At 36.1% G+C, this 18,157-nt stretch overlaps 1 protein-coding gene across 13 annotated transcripts in view; it reads left to right on the top strand.

The window, feature by feature from the left end:
* Positions 1-18,157, top strand: part of LOC144321982 (uncharacterized) — a 566,375-nt gene that overhangs the window by 73,377 nt on the left and 474,841 nt on the right. The window lies entirely within an intron of this gene.

Genomic DNA, 18,157 nt, shown 5'->3' with positions numbered 1-18,157 from the left:
GAGCCTCAGAGATTTCATGTCTTTGACCTTTATTTCTGCAACAACACTTGTTACTTTTCTTCCCTTGACCATCAGTTGCTTCACTGCCTTACTGGCTCTCCCAGTCTTCCAGCCATTTTTATATTTCACCTGTTTCTGTTCAACCTAATCCCTTCTAGTGACCATATCATGTGCTCTGACTCTTAGGAACTTCAGGAGAAGTCAATACCCAGCCCTGGAGACATACAAATGTCTGATTTACTTATACTTGCATCCTAGTTTTATTTTGTGGGACAGAGTCACATATCTTCTTTTTCAGTGTTTTATTTGAGAGAGAGAGAAAGAACACAAGCCAGAGGAGAGGCAGAGGGAGAGGGAGAAGTAGATTCCCCACTGAAACAGGGAGCCTGATGTGGGGTTCGATCCCAGGACCCTAGGATCATGACCTGAGCCAAAGGCAGACTCCTAACCAACTGAGCCACCCAGGAACTCCAAGAGTCACATATCTTCATAAATTATCTGCAGCCCATGATTTTCAAATAAAGAGGAATATTGAAGGAATGGAGAAGGGGGAGTGGTTCAGCTTGATGGGCTTGGGAACTTACACTCCTCCTGTAGGTAATAAGTGGTTGGAAAAATTCTAAGTTGTATAATATTATTAGAACTACACCTTTAGAAATAAAATGTTGCCAACAGCTGGGAGATCATTGGCATGTGAACAATTGAAGGATATTAGAATAGTTGGAGGCTGTTGAGATTGTGCAGTCATGAAGCATTGTGGCCTGGACTGGTCAGCTAGAATAGAGATGAAGAATTCCTTCTCCTTTACTGTGCTCTTGAGTGAGCTAGTATCCTGCATGGTGTTTATAATGATCTGCAGCTCTATGGGAGAGCTTCAGAAAAATCTCTGGGCTTTTTAGTATGATGACACATCAATTTATCTTTCTTATGGGAGATAAAGGAGTTTGCCAAACTAGTTTTCCTAGTTAAAGCCTGGTGTGTATCTTTCCATGGATGGAATTATTCCACATACTGTAACAAGAGGGTGTAATATGTAATACTTGTAAAGTTTCTTTGAGAAGTATTTCTTTGTGTAGAAATGATGGTTGCTTGCTATTTAATTTAAATCAGAGAACAGAAATGGTATTTCTCCTCAGTGCTCTAAATAAGGTAAGACCTTTGAGCCTACCTGAAATTAAGAGAGTTATAATTGGATTGTCAGCAAGATCATATAATCTTTGCCAGGAAAATAACAAAAACATTTGGAAATATTTGCTATTTTTAAGGTAGGCACCAAACTTGACCACAGAGCCTGGCTAGAGGTAGTTTGTAACCTCTCTGTTGTCCTTATGACCCCAGTGAGGTAGGTAAGTTGATAGTCCTAAAAAATACTGACTGAGAACTCCCAACTTTGAAGGAGAATGGAAGCAGCAGGAATAGAATTGGAATATCCCTTGGCATTGCCTACAGTAAGAAATAAAGGTATGGTATAAATTCTTTTGGCTTGTCTCCTTTCTATCTTTTGGTATCCTGAAATTTCCAACTTACTATGAAAAAATGTTCAAAGATCTGGACTGAAGAAAAGAGAAACTTTTAATTTTGTCAGATACTGTGATATTTAATCAAGTGCTTTTCCCTAACTTAAGATTATTTGTTGTCTGCACCGTAGCATAGAAGTAGCTAGAACTTTCAAATGGCATCCTTGAAAAAGAATAACAATAAATTGAAATTATATACTGACTACTCTGTCTCAGATTCTTTGCCACATGACCTTACTTTTATATTTTTCTGTCACACTGAAAATCTTTGGAGGGGGCATAAGTAAGTTTTTGTGTTCAGTTAGCCATCATGGAACAGAAATTCAATCATTTATCTTTAACAAAGTCTATGAAGTAAATATTTGCTAATTTAGCCTGATCTAATTAGAATGATATTTGATATTTTACATACAGATTTATTCCTTCTTGTAGTTCTCTTTTTCTGCTTTCTGTTAAGATTTGTGAATACTTGCTATATTCTTCCAAGCCTCCTGCTATGTTAGCTTTTGGATATCTGGAAATGAGTTTCCCATTTTTGGATCATGATACTTTCTATACTTTTTTTTAAAAACGATTTTATTTATTCATTCTTGAGAGAGAGAGAGAGTGAGTTAGAGACACAGGCAGAAGGAGAAGCAGGCTCCATGCTGGGAGCCCGACATGGGTCTCGATCCCGGGTCTCCAGGATCGCACCCTGGGCGGAAGGTGGCACTAAACTGCTGAGCCATATGAGCTGCCCTACTTTCTATACTTTCTACATAGTATTACCTCCTTTGCTTCATTTGATAGGATGAAAATAGATTTGTGTGAAATGTGTCTCAGTGGTGCAACTGTTCATCCAGGTGAAAAAAACATTTTTATTAATATATTAAGTCATTTGTGCTTATATCATCATAGTCATGTAAATACTGACAGGGCATCTCTTAAATTTTGTTTTATTCGCTTGCCCTGCGTGGAATACTTATGTTTTCAACATTTTTGTCAGGGACTTGAAACACAAAGAGAAATAAAATGAAGTCCTCCCATACTGTCTTGATGATTACAGCTTTGTAACATAAATGGATAAAGAAGATGTAGTATATATAAAAAATAGAATATTACTCAGCCATCAGGATGAATACTTAACATTTACATCAATGTGAATAGAACTGGAGGGTATTATGCTGAATGAAATCAGTCAGTCAGAGAAAGACAATTGTCATATGGTTTTACTCATATATGGAATATAAGAAACAGTGCAGAAGATCATAGGGGAACAGAGGAAAAGTGAATGGAAAGTCATCAGAGAGGTAGAAAAACCATGAAAGACTCTTAATTATAGGAAGCAAATTGAGGGTTGCTGGAGAGGAGAAGGGCCTGGGGATGGGGTAACAGGGTGATGGACATTAAGGAGGACATATGCTGTGATGAGCACTGGGTGTCATATGCAACTGATAAATCATTGCACATTACATTTGAAACTAAGTACGTATTTTATGTTGGCTAATTGAATTACAATTTTTAAAAAGGGAAAAAAAGCCGCAAGTAGAAAATTAAGTCCTGGAGTAACAAAGTATGCTTTCTTTCTGAGTTAAGAGTAGTGTCTTAAAACTGTACCCATGAAGTTGTGGCACACTAACTTGTAAGCTTGCAAATAGGTAAAAATTGGATCTTTCAGCCTTGACAGATACAAGATATTAGAATTTATTTCCTATTATAGAACCAAATGACATTGAATTGTGAATTCTCTGTAATTATTAATCAGTAACATGATACAAAATTGTTTCTTTTTTCCCCAAAATCATGCAGCATTTTTACCATTATTGTTATAAATGTGACAGGCACAAGGACAATGATTTGAATGCTGTGGGTAGAAATACTCCCTCTGGGAATATTATGATAGGATAATTACATGTTGGTTTTGTTGTTGTTATTCTTTGAGTTAAGTTTTAAGCTCCTCATCTTCCACACAGAGCTTACTTTATCATTTTCATCCCTTTGAGACTTTTAGCAGAAGCCTAGGAGCATTGTAGACGCTAGGTAAGATTATAAATATACAGTGTTTGCAGGCCAAGTCTCATTCACAACCCTGTGGGGAATCACGCAAATGGCAAGAGTGTTCTAAATGCAGTGCTTATAATTTCACTTCTTTGTTCTGTCTTTTCTCTGTTGGGGCTAATATCCATCACCTATTTCAGTGGAGTCCATACTGAAGTGAAACTTTACGTAGTATTTTATTATTTATTTATTTGTTTATTTATTTATTTATTTTTAAAGATTTTATTTATTTATTCATGACAGACACAGAGAAAGAGAGAGGCAGAGACACAGGCAGAGGGAGAAGCAGGCTCCGCGCGGGAAACCCGATGTGGGACCCGATCCTGGGTCCCCAGGATCACACCCCAGGCCGAAGGCAGCGCTAAACCGCTGGGCCACTGGGACTGCCCTGCATAGAATTTTATTGAACATTGTTTGGAATTAAAAGAAAAACTGTGTGCTTTATTTGGGGTGTGTGTGTGTGTGTGTGTGTGTGTGTGTGTGTGTGTGTTTGAGTTATAAATGCACATAAGAAGCTTGGAATGAATTCTTCAAATCTGTAATCAACATCTGTTTTCATAAAGAGAGTTCTTGACAGAAGCATGAAAAATACAATTCTTTTTCTTTTTGTTTTCTTTGTATTATCACTGACTGTGGGCTGTTCACAAACACATATTTAAGTAAGCCTGTGAATCAGGTAGTGGGCTAAAGCTTTTTTTTTTGTGTGTGTGTGTGTTTTTTGGTTCTATGCCAATATCAGTTTTCTTTTAGATCATTAATTTCTGGAGTGAAGAACCTTTGCCTTATTCATCTTTGAAACTCCACACTAGGCCCCATCTGCTCTGAAACATAGGAGGGGCTCAGTAAATGTTTAGTTATTTGAATTAGTGAAAAAATTGGACTCAAAAATAGTAAATGGGCACATTTTCAGTGAAACTATTGTCTAGAAGGAATTAAGAGAATGGTTTACTTCAGGCACAATAATGCTTCTCATTTCAAATGTCTAGTTGTATTTTAAAAATAGGCTTTAGCAATTTTCTTCTGCTCTTTTGTAAACTTTTTATTCTTTATTATAATTGCTCAAATGAATAATTATAGCAAACACTTACCAAGAGCTTATCAAGTGTCAGGTATTGTTCTCAGCTCTCCCCATATTACACATTTAGCCATCAGAAAGCTAATAAAAGTATTATTGTTATCTTTGTTGTACAAATGAGGAAATGGGAGGATAGATAATTTCCCAAAGTCACATAACTGGTCAGGACGATACAGAGTCAGAGGAAGATTCTAGGCTGATGTCTTAATATTTTCTCCTAGAAAAGGATGGATGTGCAAGTGTATATGTTAAAGTTGATCCACAATTTGAAGCAACTGCCTAGAAGAGGTCAAAAAGGACCTGAAAGGCACACTATTTGGAAACCATTTTCTGTTGCAGCAAGCAAAAATTTGGCTTTAAAAGCATTCTCATTTCTTTAATCTTGACAAGGATTTATTTTCCAGGCATTCTGGCTGGAACCCATTAGACACCGATACTGGTGGAAAGGAAAAACATACATTGTACTTGGCCCAAGATTGAACTGTATAGAGACCATGCCACATAACAGGTGTTCTATAAATACTTTTTTGATAGAAAAAAATGGTATTAAAATTCTAATATGATATTCTCATTTTAGACTGATCTATAATTCTAGTTTGCAAACTTTCTCATACCCATCATGCCTTTGAAGGAATGTATATCCAGGTGTTAGTTTATAATATAATATTGATTCTGCACTAAACTTTATGTGTTTTTTATATGGGATTATGGTCACTTAATGGGCTAGCACATATTTTTATGGTGATTTAATTTACTGACATTCTAGAATAATTCTACATATGTATAAATACACAGGCTAAAAAATAAATAGATCAAGATTCAAAAATTCTAGACCCTGTTGGGAATTTTATAATGTTACATATGAAAATTAACTTCTTTAAAATGGAAGTTCTGAGTTTCTGGAGTTTTAGTTTTCATTGATCAGATGGCATTGAGAAATTTTTCAGAAGGACAGAATGGCCTTTAAATTTTTTTAAAATTTTAAATAAAAACGTAAAATTAATTGATAATAAACATATTTTGTATCATCCACAGAACCACTTGTAACCAAGTACTGAGAGAGGATTTAACAGTTAGAATATGCCTTATCTGAGTTTCTCAACCTTCACATTGACATTTTGTATTAGATGGTTTTCTTGTAAGAATCTGGCCTGTGCATTGTAGGATGTTTAGCTGAATCCTTGGACTCTGCCTACTAGATGCTAGTACTCCCTTTTCCCACTTGACAACCAAAAATGCCTCCAGATGTTGCCAAATATCTCCTGAGAGGCAAAATTGCCGCAGTGGAGATCCACCATGCATTAGTGTCTAAGAACATGTTTAAGCGAAGTGGTAATTAAAATGTGGGAAAATATGAAAAGAATAGAGGCAGAACTTAATACATAAATGATGCATTTAAGACCAGGTAAAGTCCAAATGGCAACACAAGGAAATGAAAATTTAAGGCTTCATTCACAATAGTTTTAATAGAAAAAGTTTAGAACACTTGAATTATAAGATATCAGAAGACAGTGTAGGCATTCAGAACAAAGATGACAAACCTGTACAGAGGCAGTTAAATACCATATTCACATTTAGTTGCAATATAATAGCATCATCTATTGCACTAAATTAATGTTGTTAATTTGAATTATATTGCTTTCTAAATTTTGCTTGTATATGTTGGTAAATTTGTTTTGGTTGGAGAATTAAAGCTCTAAGCAGAAGCTCTATCTAAGCATAAGGAGTTTATACTTAGTTTTGTATTTATACATATTTAACAAACATAATAATAAAAATAATTTGTCAACACCAGAAATCCTCAAAGAAGATTCCTTTTTTTTTCCATCGGAAAGGAAACATATTTCTAAGTTTGAGGAACACTGGATTTGGGGTGTCAGAGACTGAGTGGAGGGAGAGGCAGTGGGCCAATGGGAGGACATTGTTGAGAAAAATGGTGAACACTCCAGACTTAGGTGCTGGACCTTCTGCAGCATCATTTTAATTTGTGCCAGGTACAGAAGACATAAAAATCCATGTTCTCTTTTTATAACTCACTCACAAAATCACAGAGACTACTGAGTTATTTTATAGTTTTCCTTTTGATAAAATTAAAAAGTTTATAAACACCCTTGTACCTTATGTAAACTGCCATGTGGAAAGCAATGCTTATCCAAGTGAGTTAATTTTAATTTCAATCAAAACTGAAGAGACGTAGGAATCAATGATGGAGTTAGAAACATTTTCAGGTGATTTTGACAACTTACTATGTCCCATTGTATGAACAATACACAATCCTCTGATTTTACAGCAAGTGGAACAGCCTCGAGCAGACAGAACAGGCTCTCTTTACCTGATATGCTCCCATTCACATCATCTGTTGTTACCTTACTCCTTTGTTGGATCCCTCTGCTCAAAAAATCTTTTGAGACTCTACTGCCCTTTAACCCAAAGAAGTTGGAAAACCTTCCCCTTCTAGCCATGACTCTGCCTCTTTTTCCTTTTATTCTCTTCCCTCGAAAGGTGTTTTTGCATGATGGTCAATAAGGTAGAAGCACCAAATTGATCATAAGTGGTCATAGTTTCACTGGTTGAAGTGGAAGACCCTGGCCCTTCCTGCTGAATCCATTTCTCTCCATTCCCAGAATGGAAAGATCCCTGGAATAATTGATTCCTCCAGATCTAGGATGGCTGGAGATTATATTCTGCCGTAGTATCCAAGGCAAGGGAATTTGGAAAAGTAATTAGGGGTTGGAAGGCATTTCCTAGCTTTCTGGAAGGAAGGTGCTTCCTTTTCAGCTACACACCATGGAGATAAATGATTGGCCTTTCTCCCTTCATCCAACAATGGCCTGGACATCTACATTGCTATAAATAGCCAGGCCAGAGACTCTCAATTTTAATATAAGCTCTAATCAATCAACACTGGTTTGAAGACTAAAAAGAAAAACCCCTGGAAGAGAGAGAAGGGGCTTTCTGAGAATAGAGTTTGAAGAGTATTTACAGTGCACTAGGAACCTTCTTCTTTTCCATTTAGGGGAGAGTGGGACTTTACATGTATCATGTGACTCCATGGAATTTGGGTCCATTTGAATATTTGTGGTTGTGTCACATTTCTAAAAAGACACAATAAAAATCCAAGCAGTAAGTTGGATCAAAAATTCAATATGTCATTAGGATGACTCGCCGCTAATTAGGGTCATTCCTTTCTTCAAAAAAGTTAGATAAACTGGTTGCGTTTTAGAGAAACATTTTGGAAATAAACATTCCTATATACTTAATATATAATTATAAAATAATTTTTAAAAGTCAGTTTATGCAGGAAGTTTATATGTCACTGTGTAAGTTCTAATTTGTAGCATTAGAGGTCCTAATATTTGGGAAGAGAAATCCTTCAAATCGCTATGATTTTGGAATCAAACCTTTCACTCTTATAAATGAACAGTATCATTTGATAGAAAAATGTAAGTAACTGTTTTATAATGTCAAACCCTGTAGGATAAGTGAAATGTAGGCCTAGTTTCTTGCAGGCACAGTTGTCTTGTAAACTGCCAACACATTTGATGGGTACAGCTTTACTGAGCCTATTAAAGGTATAGAAAGAATCCCCAAAGAAACAAGAATAGAGACTTTAACCTTCTAAAAGTTCATAAGCTCACTGAAAACAATTGTTTGGATGTCTTCCTGATTATTTTTGTAAAAAGAAACAAGGTTTGATTTCTTTCAAAAGGCCATTCTTCTGGGAGATGCATGAATGCTTTATACATGGACATATTTTTCAGAACTCTAAATTGCTAAAACCAAGTTTATCTGAAACTTTATGAAACAAATTCTCTCTTGATCATTTTATTTATTGTTCCTTGAACTTGTATGTATATTTTTAGGGAGTAGGCTGTCATGGTTATTTTAAAATTGCATTTTTAAATTCACTTCCATTAGGAGTAAAACTGGTTCTTTGTGGATAAGGAAAAAGTTAAATGATGCACAAATCACTCTTTTGAAAAGCATTCTTTATTTTTTATTTTGAAAGGAAGGAATTCTAAATGGACTACTTATGATACGTACATTATAAGATACATATTAGTCTTCAACGTAGAGAAAGAATTCTTTCCGAAGAAGATAATGCTGATGATTTGGGGCACTGAAAACTTGGATTTCAGGTATTAGAGGGAAAAAAAATAATTTTCAGGCCTTTGATCTGGAATAAAGAGCTATCTGAATGAAGCAGAGAATACTTATCAATCACAGAGAATCTAGACTCCCCTTCCCCCATAGTTTGTTTTGGAGCACTTAAACACGTTTTCTTTTTCATTGCTATTGATATTCTTTTTTTTTTTTTTTTAAGGATTTTATTTATTTATTCATGACACACACACACACACACACACACACACACACACACACACACACAGGCAGAGACACAGGCAGAGGGAGAAGCAGGCTCCATGCAGGGAGCCTGATGTGGGACTCAATCCTGGGTCTCCAGGATCATGTCCTGGGCTAAAGGCGGTGCTAAAGCGCTGAGCCACCTGGGCTGTCTACTATTGATATTCTTATGCATGTTTTCCAAATACAAACTAAAGTGCCTTGTTGGTATATTCCATCTATACACCAGAGAGAAATACCTAAGAATTCTCGAAATATATTACATAACTGAGTTGTGAGACATTCACTTCCTTTTCCCTCTATTCCTCTGCATTTTTCCCCCCTTTCTCCTTATTTTGGGCAGATTTTTTCTCCATCAGTAATAGAATTAGTTTTGTGTGTAGTGGAGGGCAGACAGTGCCTCCAGTGCTAATGGAATTTAATTTCTAGCTGAAACATTTTTCATGAATACTTAAAACATAAAAGAGAGATCTAAATAATTTCAGCCAAAGAAGGAGTTACATCTTTCATGACCTTGGCATTTATTCAACAACTATTTTCTGTATTCCTGTGATGTATAGGGCACATTGCGCAAATCCATATATTAATTGGAAATTGTCCATGCCTTCCTGTAGGAGGAATAAATAATTCAAATTAGAATTATGTAAAAATATCATAAGCTTATTTGAAAAGCCAAGAATTCTCCCTGGAAGATATATGGTACTTGAGCTGGATCTAATATACAAAAAAAAAAAAAAGGATCTTACCATTAGAGAATAAAAGAAAGGACATCCCAAGAAGAAAGAAGAGCAAGTTCAATTGCAGAGGTAATATTTTGGGAAATACCAAGTGTGCTAGATTATATATTTAAACTTTGTTTCAGTTCAAAGCACAGCTTATCACTAACTTTCTCCACTCTTAGCAAACCATCTTTATCCTATCATAGCCTGCTTGTCCCAGCCCTGCCTAGTCATCCCAGATTGAAGAAGTGGTACAGCCTTGCCCAGCCCTTGGGCCATTCTGGACTAGAGTAAAAAGCCTTATTGATTACTTTGGTCCCAGGAACAGATAAGTCTGAAATAAGACCTGTAAATGTAGATCTAGGATAGCTATGCCAAGATGAGCCCTGATGATCAGGAGGGGCCCTGAACTACAGAATACCTACCCTCTTCTTTGGTCCCTTGTGCTGAACTTCCTCTAGTATTCTGCGAGTGTGGTCCTCTGACTGAGAGACCTATTTGCACCATTTTGTTTCTGGCTGGCCTACTATCTTGAAGAGGTTGATTTTTCTGTAAGGACAATACAACTGCTCATGTAAAGTGTGGGTTCTCCTCCCAGTGTGCATTTTTCCCTGGAGTGAACTTCTTTTGTTACTGAGCCCTGACAGAACCAAGATTGATGTAGCTTCATCACTTTGATACTGCACTTGGAACACTGGCATTGGCTATCAGCTTCCCTTCCCTCTACTTGGAGGCCAGTTCTGAACTCAGCTGGCTTCTCAGTGAAACAATTAGGCTATTTGGATAAAAGTAACAGAAACTTATTTGAGCTAATTGTAAGAATGAGATGAAGATATATTTATGAGAAGGATACTGTATCTCACACAATGATAAAAAGCTATAGGACTAGGTCTAGAAAAAACAATTTTGAGGCCAGAAGCAGCGGAACTGATGGCTTGTTTGTTCAAGATATCACTACAGTTGGAATGAAAGAGGTACCCATCTTTTTTACCCTTGCAATCCTGAGCTCAATTCTTCAGAGAATGAAATTCTTAAGTTATTTTGTATATTGATTAGGCTAGATTGGTCTATGTCTTCCCCTTCCCTTTGGCCTGATTAAGGCAGGTTACTCCCTCCCCCCCCTTTTTTTAAAGATTATTTATTTTAGAGAGTGCACAAGTTGGGGCTGGGGGCAGAAGGAGAGGGAGAAAGAGAATCTCAAACAGACTACATGGTGAGTGCAAGCCCAACCCAAGATTCAATTTCATAACCCTGAGATCATGACCTGAGAGGAAACCAAGGGTCTGATGCTCAACCAACTGAGCTACCCAGGTGCCCTGAGGCAGGTTCCCTTAACTGACTTACCACCAAAACCACACTCAATGGGAAGAAAATAACCCTCCAAACAAAATAGTATGGTGCATACCAAAGAATTCGGAATGGATACTAGCCAAGCAAAACCAAGATTATCAACTATACTTGGCCTCTCTATTTGTATCTGGTCCAAGTTATCATTTCCTCCTCACTGGCCGATGCTATTTGGGTTCATTATACATGCAGACCAACCTCCCTAATTTATGTCAATATTGGAATATCTAACATTACTTTCTATTTTATGAGGTCTCTTTTTGGAGGATTCTCTTAGTCAGACTTGGATTGGTTGCCTAGCATAATCAGAATCCAAAAATCTATAGCCAAGGGACCACACTTTATTTCATAGACTTGAGAGGAAAAATAAGATGAAATATATTTATCTATAGTTACAAAACTGCAATCAGGTTTTAAAAGTCTTAATATCTCAAACACAATATTAAGATTTTCTAAGCTTCTAGATTTAGATTGGGTTCAAAATAATTACAAATAGTTTTGGTAATGCTTACTGAAGCCTGAAAAATGAAGAGAGTAATTTTAATACAAGTTACATCTGTGACTGTTGTAGTTCAATAATTTTTATAACCATGAATTATTAATAACTTTTGATATTTCTTATTATTGATTTTAAAATTCAGTATATATTTGGGGCACCTGGGTGGCTCAGTCAGTTAAGCATCCAACTGTAATTTTGGCTCAGGTCATGGTCTTAGGGTTGTGAGATAGAGCTCCTCAATAAGCTCTGCACTCAACAGGGAGTCTACTTAAGATTCTCCCCTTCTCTTTCCACCCCTTCCGTCACTCTCTCTCTCAACCCCCCCCAAAACAAAAACAAAAACAAAAAAATCCTTTAAAATTCAATGCCTATTGTCGAATTCTCTCTTAAACAATGATATTGTAAAATTTTCAGTGAAGCAGTCCTTGTTAAAAGAACTGCTCTAAAGCAGGGATGCCCCAGTGGCTCAGCGATTTGGTGCCTGCCTTCCACCCAGGCCATGAGCCTGGAGACCCGCTATCGAGTCCCACATCGGGCTCCCTGCATGGAGCCTGCTTCTCCCTCTGCCTGCATCTCTGCCTCTTTGTCTCTCATGAATAAATAAATAAAATATATTTAAAAAAATAAATAAAGCAGTTCTCATGCTTCTCAACCTGACCAGCCATGAATTTATTTATTCTTTGATTTCACTTGAACAAAAGATAACTGGTTAACACATTAAGACAAAGTGATATTCAGAGACATTTTCAATTAAAATAGTCAAACGAGTTTCTGACTCTTTAGTATATTGTTTGGCTCTATTTTGGCCCACTGTGAAGCACATCGTGCTATGCATATGAGAGTACTTAACTCAATAAATTATAGCCAACTCTGTCACTTAATTTGGTTCAAATGTGATGCTTATTATGTCCAAATGATTGATTTTAACATTATGTAAGCCAGGCATTTTTGGAGAGGCCTTATTTCTCCTTTGATCATTTTCCAATTATGTATCTCCTCTCAACCACTTTATTTTTTTTTTTAAGATTTTATTTATTTATTCATGAGAGACACACAGAAAGAGAGAGGCAGGGACACAGGCAGAGGGAGAAGCAGGCTCCATGAGGAAGCCTGATGTGGGACTGGATCCTGGGACCCCAGGATCAGGCTCTGGGCCTAAGACGGTGCTAAGCCACCGAGCCACCCGGGCTGCCCCTCAACCACTTTCTAGGTTGTACTGTGTCCTGCCTGTCACAAGGGAGAATGAGCATCAGGTAGTAAGCAGCTCAGTATAACCCACACCATAACTTAAAGTTGCCTTTTTCCCGCCTCTAATGATAGTCCTGCAATATCATCTCAGCTGTTGGATTGTGACACACAAGCGGGATGATTGACCTGCCAGAATGTAAGAGCCTTAATAAAAAGTCATAACAATAACAAAAAGATATTTTCAATTTCTTTCTTTTATGTAAACTATTATTTGCAACAGTAATCATCTGGTTTTTGACCAGACCTCAGCTTCTTCTGCAGTATGTTTCAGGAATTCTCCATGAGAACAAGAAAAAATATTGAACTGTTTTGGGTTAAAGGACAGTGCATATACCATAGGGAGGGAGGTAGGAGGTGAAAGAGGGCCCTGATTTTAAATATAATAAGTTTTACAAATGGACTTCTTAGTAAGCAGTGGAGCATTCTTAATTTGGGCTCAGTTCCATTGCTTTCAATGAAAAACTCTTAATATAAATGCACTGGATCGATCTGGATTCAGTTTAAAGTGATACTGTAATATGTAGAATATTTCTGTCGAATTTTTGCTGCCAATCAGTTCAGAATGGAATGCACTATTGATTTTAATAAAAAAGTTATTAAGTGCATAGTGCATAGTGTGAGTATATACAAGTTTACTTTTTGAAAAATATTTTTAACTCTTTGAGGAACCTCCACACAGTTTTCCAGAGTGGCTGCACCAGTTCACATTCCCACCAACAGTGTATGAGGGTTCCCTTTTCTCCACATCCTCTCCAACATTTGTTGTTTCCTGCCTTGTTAATTTTCCCCATTCTCACTGGTGTGAGGTGGTATCTCATTGTGGTTTTGATTTGTATTTCCCTGATGGCAAGTGATGCAGAGCATTTTCTCATGTGCATGTTGGCCATGTCTATGTCTTCCTCTGTGAGATTTCTGTTCATGTCTTTTGCCCATTTCATGACTGGATTCTTTGTTTCTTTGGTGTTGAGTTTAATAAGTTCTTTATAGATCTTGGAAACTAGCCCTTTATCTGATATGTCATTTGCAAATATCTTCTCCCATTCTGTAGGTTGTCTTTGAGTTTTGTTGACTGTATCCTTTGCTGTGCAAAAGCTTCTTATCTTGATTAAGTCCCAATAGTTCATTTTTGCTTTTGTTTCTTTTGCCTTCGTGGATGTATCTTGCAAGAAGTTACTATGGCCGAGTTCAAAAAGGGTGTTGCCTGTGTTCTCCTCTAGGATTTTGATGGAATCTTGTCTCACATTTAGATCTTTCATCCATTTTGAGTTTATCTTTGTGTATGGTGAAAGAGAGTGGTCTAGTTTCATTCTTCTGCATGTGGATGTCCAATTTTCCCAGCACCATTTATTGAAGAGACTGTCTTTCTTCCAATGGATAGTCTTTCCTCCTTTATCGAATATTAGTTGCCCATAAAGTTCAGGGTCCACTTCTGGATTCTCTATTCTGTTCCACTGATCTATAGACCTGCCCTACGACCCAGCAATTGCACTGCTGGGGATTTACCCCAAAGATACAGATGCAGTGAAACGCCGGGACACCTGCACCCCGATGTTTATAGCAGCAATGGCCACGATAGCCAAACTGTGGAAGGAGCCTCGGTGTCCAACGAAAGATGAATGGATAAAGAAGATGTGGTTTATGTATACAATGGAATATTACTCAGCTATTAGAAATGACAAATACCCACCATTTGCTTCAACGTGGATGGAACTGGAGGGTATTATGCTGAGTGAAGTAAGCCAGTCGGAGAAGGACAAACATTATATGTTCTCATTCATTTGGGGAATATAAATAATAGTGAAAGGGAATATAAGGGAAGGGGGAAGAAATGTGTGGGAAATATCAGAAAGGGAGACAGAACGTAAAGACTGCTAACTCTGGGAAACGAACTAGGGGTGTTGGAAGGGGAGGAGGGCGGGGGGTGGGAGTGAATGGGTGACGGGCACTGGGGGTTATTCTGTATGTTAGTAAATTGAACACCAATAAAAAATAAAAAATAAAAAATCTAAAAAAAAAAAAAAAGAAAAGAAAAATATTAGTGTAGCCAAGCAATAAAAATACTAATATTTGGAATTACTGAAAAATATACATTAGGAAGTAATGTATAACATAACATTAAACCTCAGCATATGGCCTACTGAACAACATGACTCTCTTGCCTGGAAGCGTAGTATGGAGAAGTGTTATCACAGAACAAAAGAAATCTAAGATTGGCAAGAAAGCAATAGATTCATGGAAAGTCCTTAAAAAATCCATAAATCCATATTAAGCACATATTATAGCTAAATATTGTGTTAACATGCTCAGATGAGTTTTAAATGATAGGATGGAGACAGAATATATCATGGATTTTTGAAATAACTCTTCCAGAGGATTGTATTAGTACCTGAAGGTAAGTAGCACATAAGGATAATTTTGGAACAGTTACCACCTCACCCTGCCCACTTGTTATTTTGAGACCAATTTATAAGGCACAGCAGGATCTAACATTTTTAAAAGAGTTAGAGTGAGAGGCTGGATATCCAACCAGCCTAACTATACATAACCTTAAAATCCCACACGTGAGTCCTTCTGCAACCCTTACTAATGACACATTCAGCTTGAACAACTAAACATTTCAAAATAAACACCACCTTTAACCATTACCCATCAAAACAAGTGATATACGAAGTTCAGAGGGCAGCCGTAGGCCATGCTACCAACTCTGAGCCAATCATCTAAAATCAGCTGTCATGGAAGCTGAAGTTTAAGAAATGAAAGATAAATAGAAGAATACAACTTACTATAAAAGAGTATGTTCTTTTATCTAAAGTTTAACCCTTTAATATGCCTCCCAAAGATTGCTTACTTAAGATAACTGAATAAGAATACTCTAGGAAAACTGTAGACTGTTTGGAAATGTTTTGCTAACACTAAAGACAGAAAAAAAAACAAACAAACATATATTTTGGAAAAGAATTTGGAACTCTATTCCTGTATGTTACTTTCAACTCTTTTGAGTGTGAGTAATGTGATTTAGTTATGATTAATGAGAAAAATGTAGAGTGAAAGATAATCCAAATGAGCTCATATATTATACATGTAATAAATCCTCCACTCTGAAAATGAAAAAAAGAAAGGTTTTTACATTTATGAACATTAAAAAACTACCAGGATGCCTCTCTCCAAGGTAAATTCTAAATTCATATTTAAAGCCTATGAATTTGAAGAAACTCAGGGTTTTTAGTTAGCTGGGAGTGTCTTGATTTGCCTTCAATTTATAGTTGTGGAATAAATCAAGTATAAGATGGCCTAGTGTAATTATTACTAATTACCGTAGATAAGGAAGAATTCAGGAAAATATTGAAAATTGAGCTGACTCTTAGAGAATTCAGGAATTGAATTAGAAAAGAAATAAAGGTGATGAGGAGTGTGTTGAATTATTTTCTGAAATCTTTTTTTGTCCATTTGTGAAAAGCTTTTATTTTAGTTAACTGGGTTTTGAGTTAAATTTATCTATAGTCACAAGAGTGGCTGAAAATGATACTATCAAATTTCCCAAATAGCCAGTTATAATTTTTTAATTCAAGTATAATTAACATGCAGTGTTATATTAGTTATATTAGTGTTATATATAACAATTCTATATTTTACTCAGTGCACATGAGTGTAATCTTAATTTCCTTCACCTATTTCATCCATCCTCCCACCCACCTCCTCTCTAGCAAGCACAAGTTGGTTCTCTATATTTATTTTTGTTTGTCTCTTTCTTCCTTTGTTCATTTCTTTTTTAGATAAAAATTTTTAATTTTTATTTTAATTCCAAATAATTAACATACAGCATTATATTGGTTTCAGGTGTGCCATATAGTGATTCAACACTTCCATACATCAGCTGCTGCTCATCATGACAAGTGTATTCCTTAATTTCCTTCACTTGTTTCACCCATCCACCCTCCTCTAGTAACCATCAGTTTGTTCTCTGTAGTTAAAAGTCTATTTCTTGATTTCTCTTTTTTCCCTTTGCTCATTTTTTTCTTAAATTGCACATATGAGTGAAATCATATATTTGTCTTTCTCTGACTTATTTTCTTAGCATTATACTCTTTAGCTCCATTCATATTATTGCAAATGGCAGAATCCCATTCTTTTTTATGGCTGAATAGTATTCTACTGTACACATTTATCCATTCATCTATGGATGGACTTGGATTGCTTCCATATCTTGGCTATTTGTAAATAATGCTTCTATAAACATAAGGGTACATATATCTTTTTGGATTAATGTTTTTTGGATTGATTTTTTTGGGTAAATACCCAATATTGGAATTACCAGATCACATTGTAATTCTTTTTTAGGTTTTTGAGGAACTTCATACTGTTTTTTTCACAGTGACTGTACCACTTTGCATTTCTATCAAGAGTACAGAAGGTTTCCTTTTATTTTCCAAATCCTCACCAACACTTGTTGTTCCTTATGTGTGAGGTGTTATCTTATTGTGGTATTGATTTGCATTTCCCTGTTGATGAGTGATGCTGAGCTTCTTTTCATGCATATGTTAGCCATTTATATATCTTCTTCGGAAATGTCTGTTTGTATCCTTTGTCCATTTCTTTTTTTTTTTTTTTTCCTCTGTCCATTTCTTAATTAGATTCTTTGTGTTTTTGGTGTTGAGTTGTACAAGTTCTTTGTATATTTTGGATATTAACCCCTTATCAGATGTATCACTTGCAAATATCTTCTCTCTTCAGTAGGTGGTCTTTTTATTTTGTTGATGGTTTTCTTCATTGTGCAGAAGCCTTATATTTTGGTGTAGTCCCAATGATTTAATTTTGTTTTTGTTTTCCTTGCCTAAAGGGATATATCTAGAAAAATGTTTCTACTACTGATGTCAAAGAGATTACTGCTTGTGTTTTCTTCTAGGAACTTTATGATTTCAGGTTTCATATTTAGGTCTCTAATCCATTTTTAGTTTTGTGTGTGTGTGTGTGTGTGTGTTTGTGTGCATTGTAATAAGAAAGTTTCTTTTTTCTTTTTTTTTGGCATGTGCTGTTCACTCTTCCTAACCCATTTGTGATTATTCTTCCCCTCATTGGATTGTGTTTCCTACTTTGTTGAAGATTAATTGACCATATAATTGTTTGCTTTGTTCTTCTTTCTCAAAATTGCTTTGGCTATTTGGGGCCTTCTGTGGATATGTACAAATTGGATTCTATTTGTTCTACTTTTGTGAAAAATGTTGTTGGTATTTTGATAGGGATTGCATAACATCTGTGGGTGGTATAGACTTTTTAACAATATCTGTTCTCCCAGTCCATGGGTATGGAATATCTTTCTATTTGTTTCTGTCATTTTAAGTTTCTTTCATCA

Source organism: Canis aureus, chromosome 10, assembly GCF_053574225.1.
Source record: "Canis aureus isolate CA01 chromosome 10, VMU_Caureus_v.1.0, whole genome shotgun sequence".
NCBI lineage: Eukaryota > Metazoa > Chordata > Mammalia > Carnivora > Canidae > Canis > Canis aureus.
Note: the sequence above shows the minus strand (reverse complement) of the source record. Positions and strands in the feature narration are given on the sequence as shown.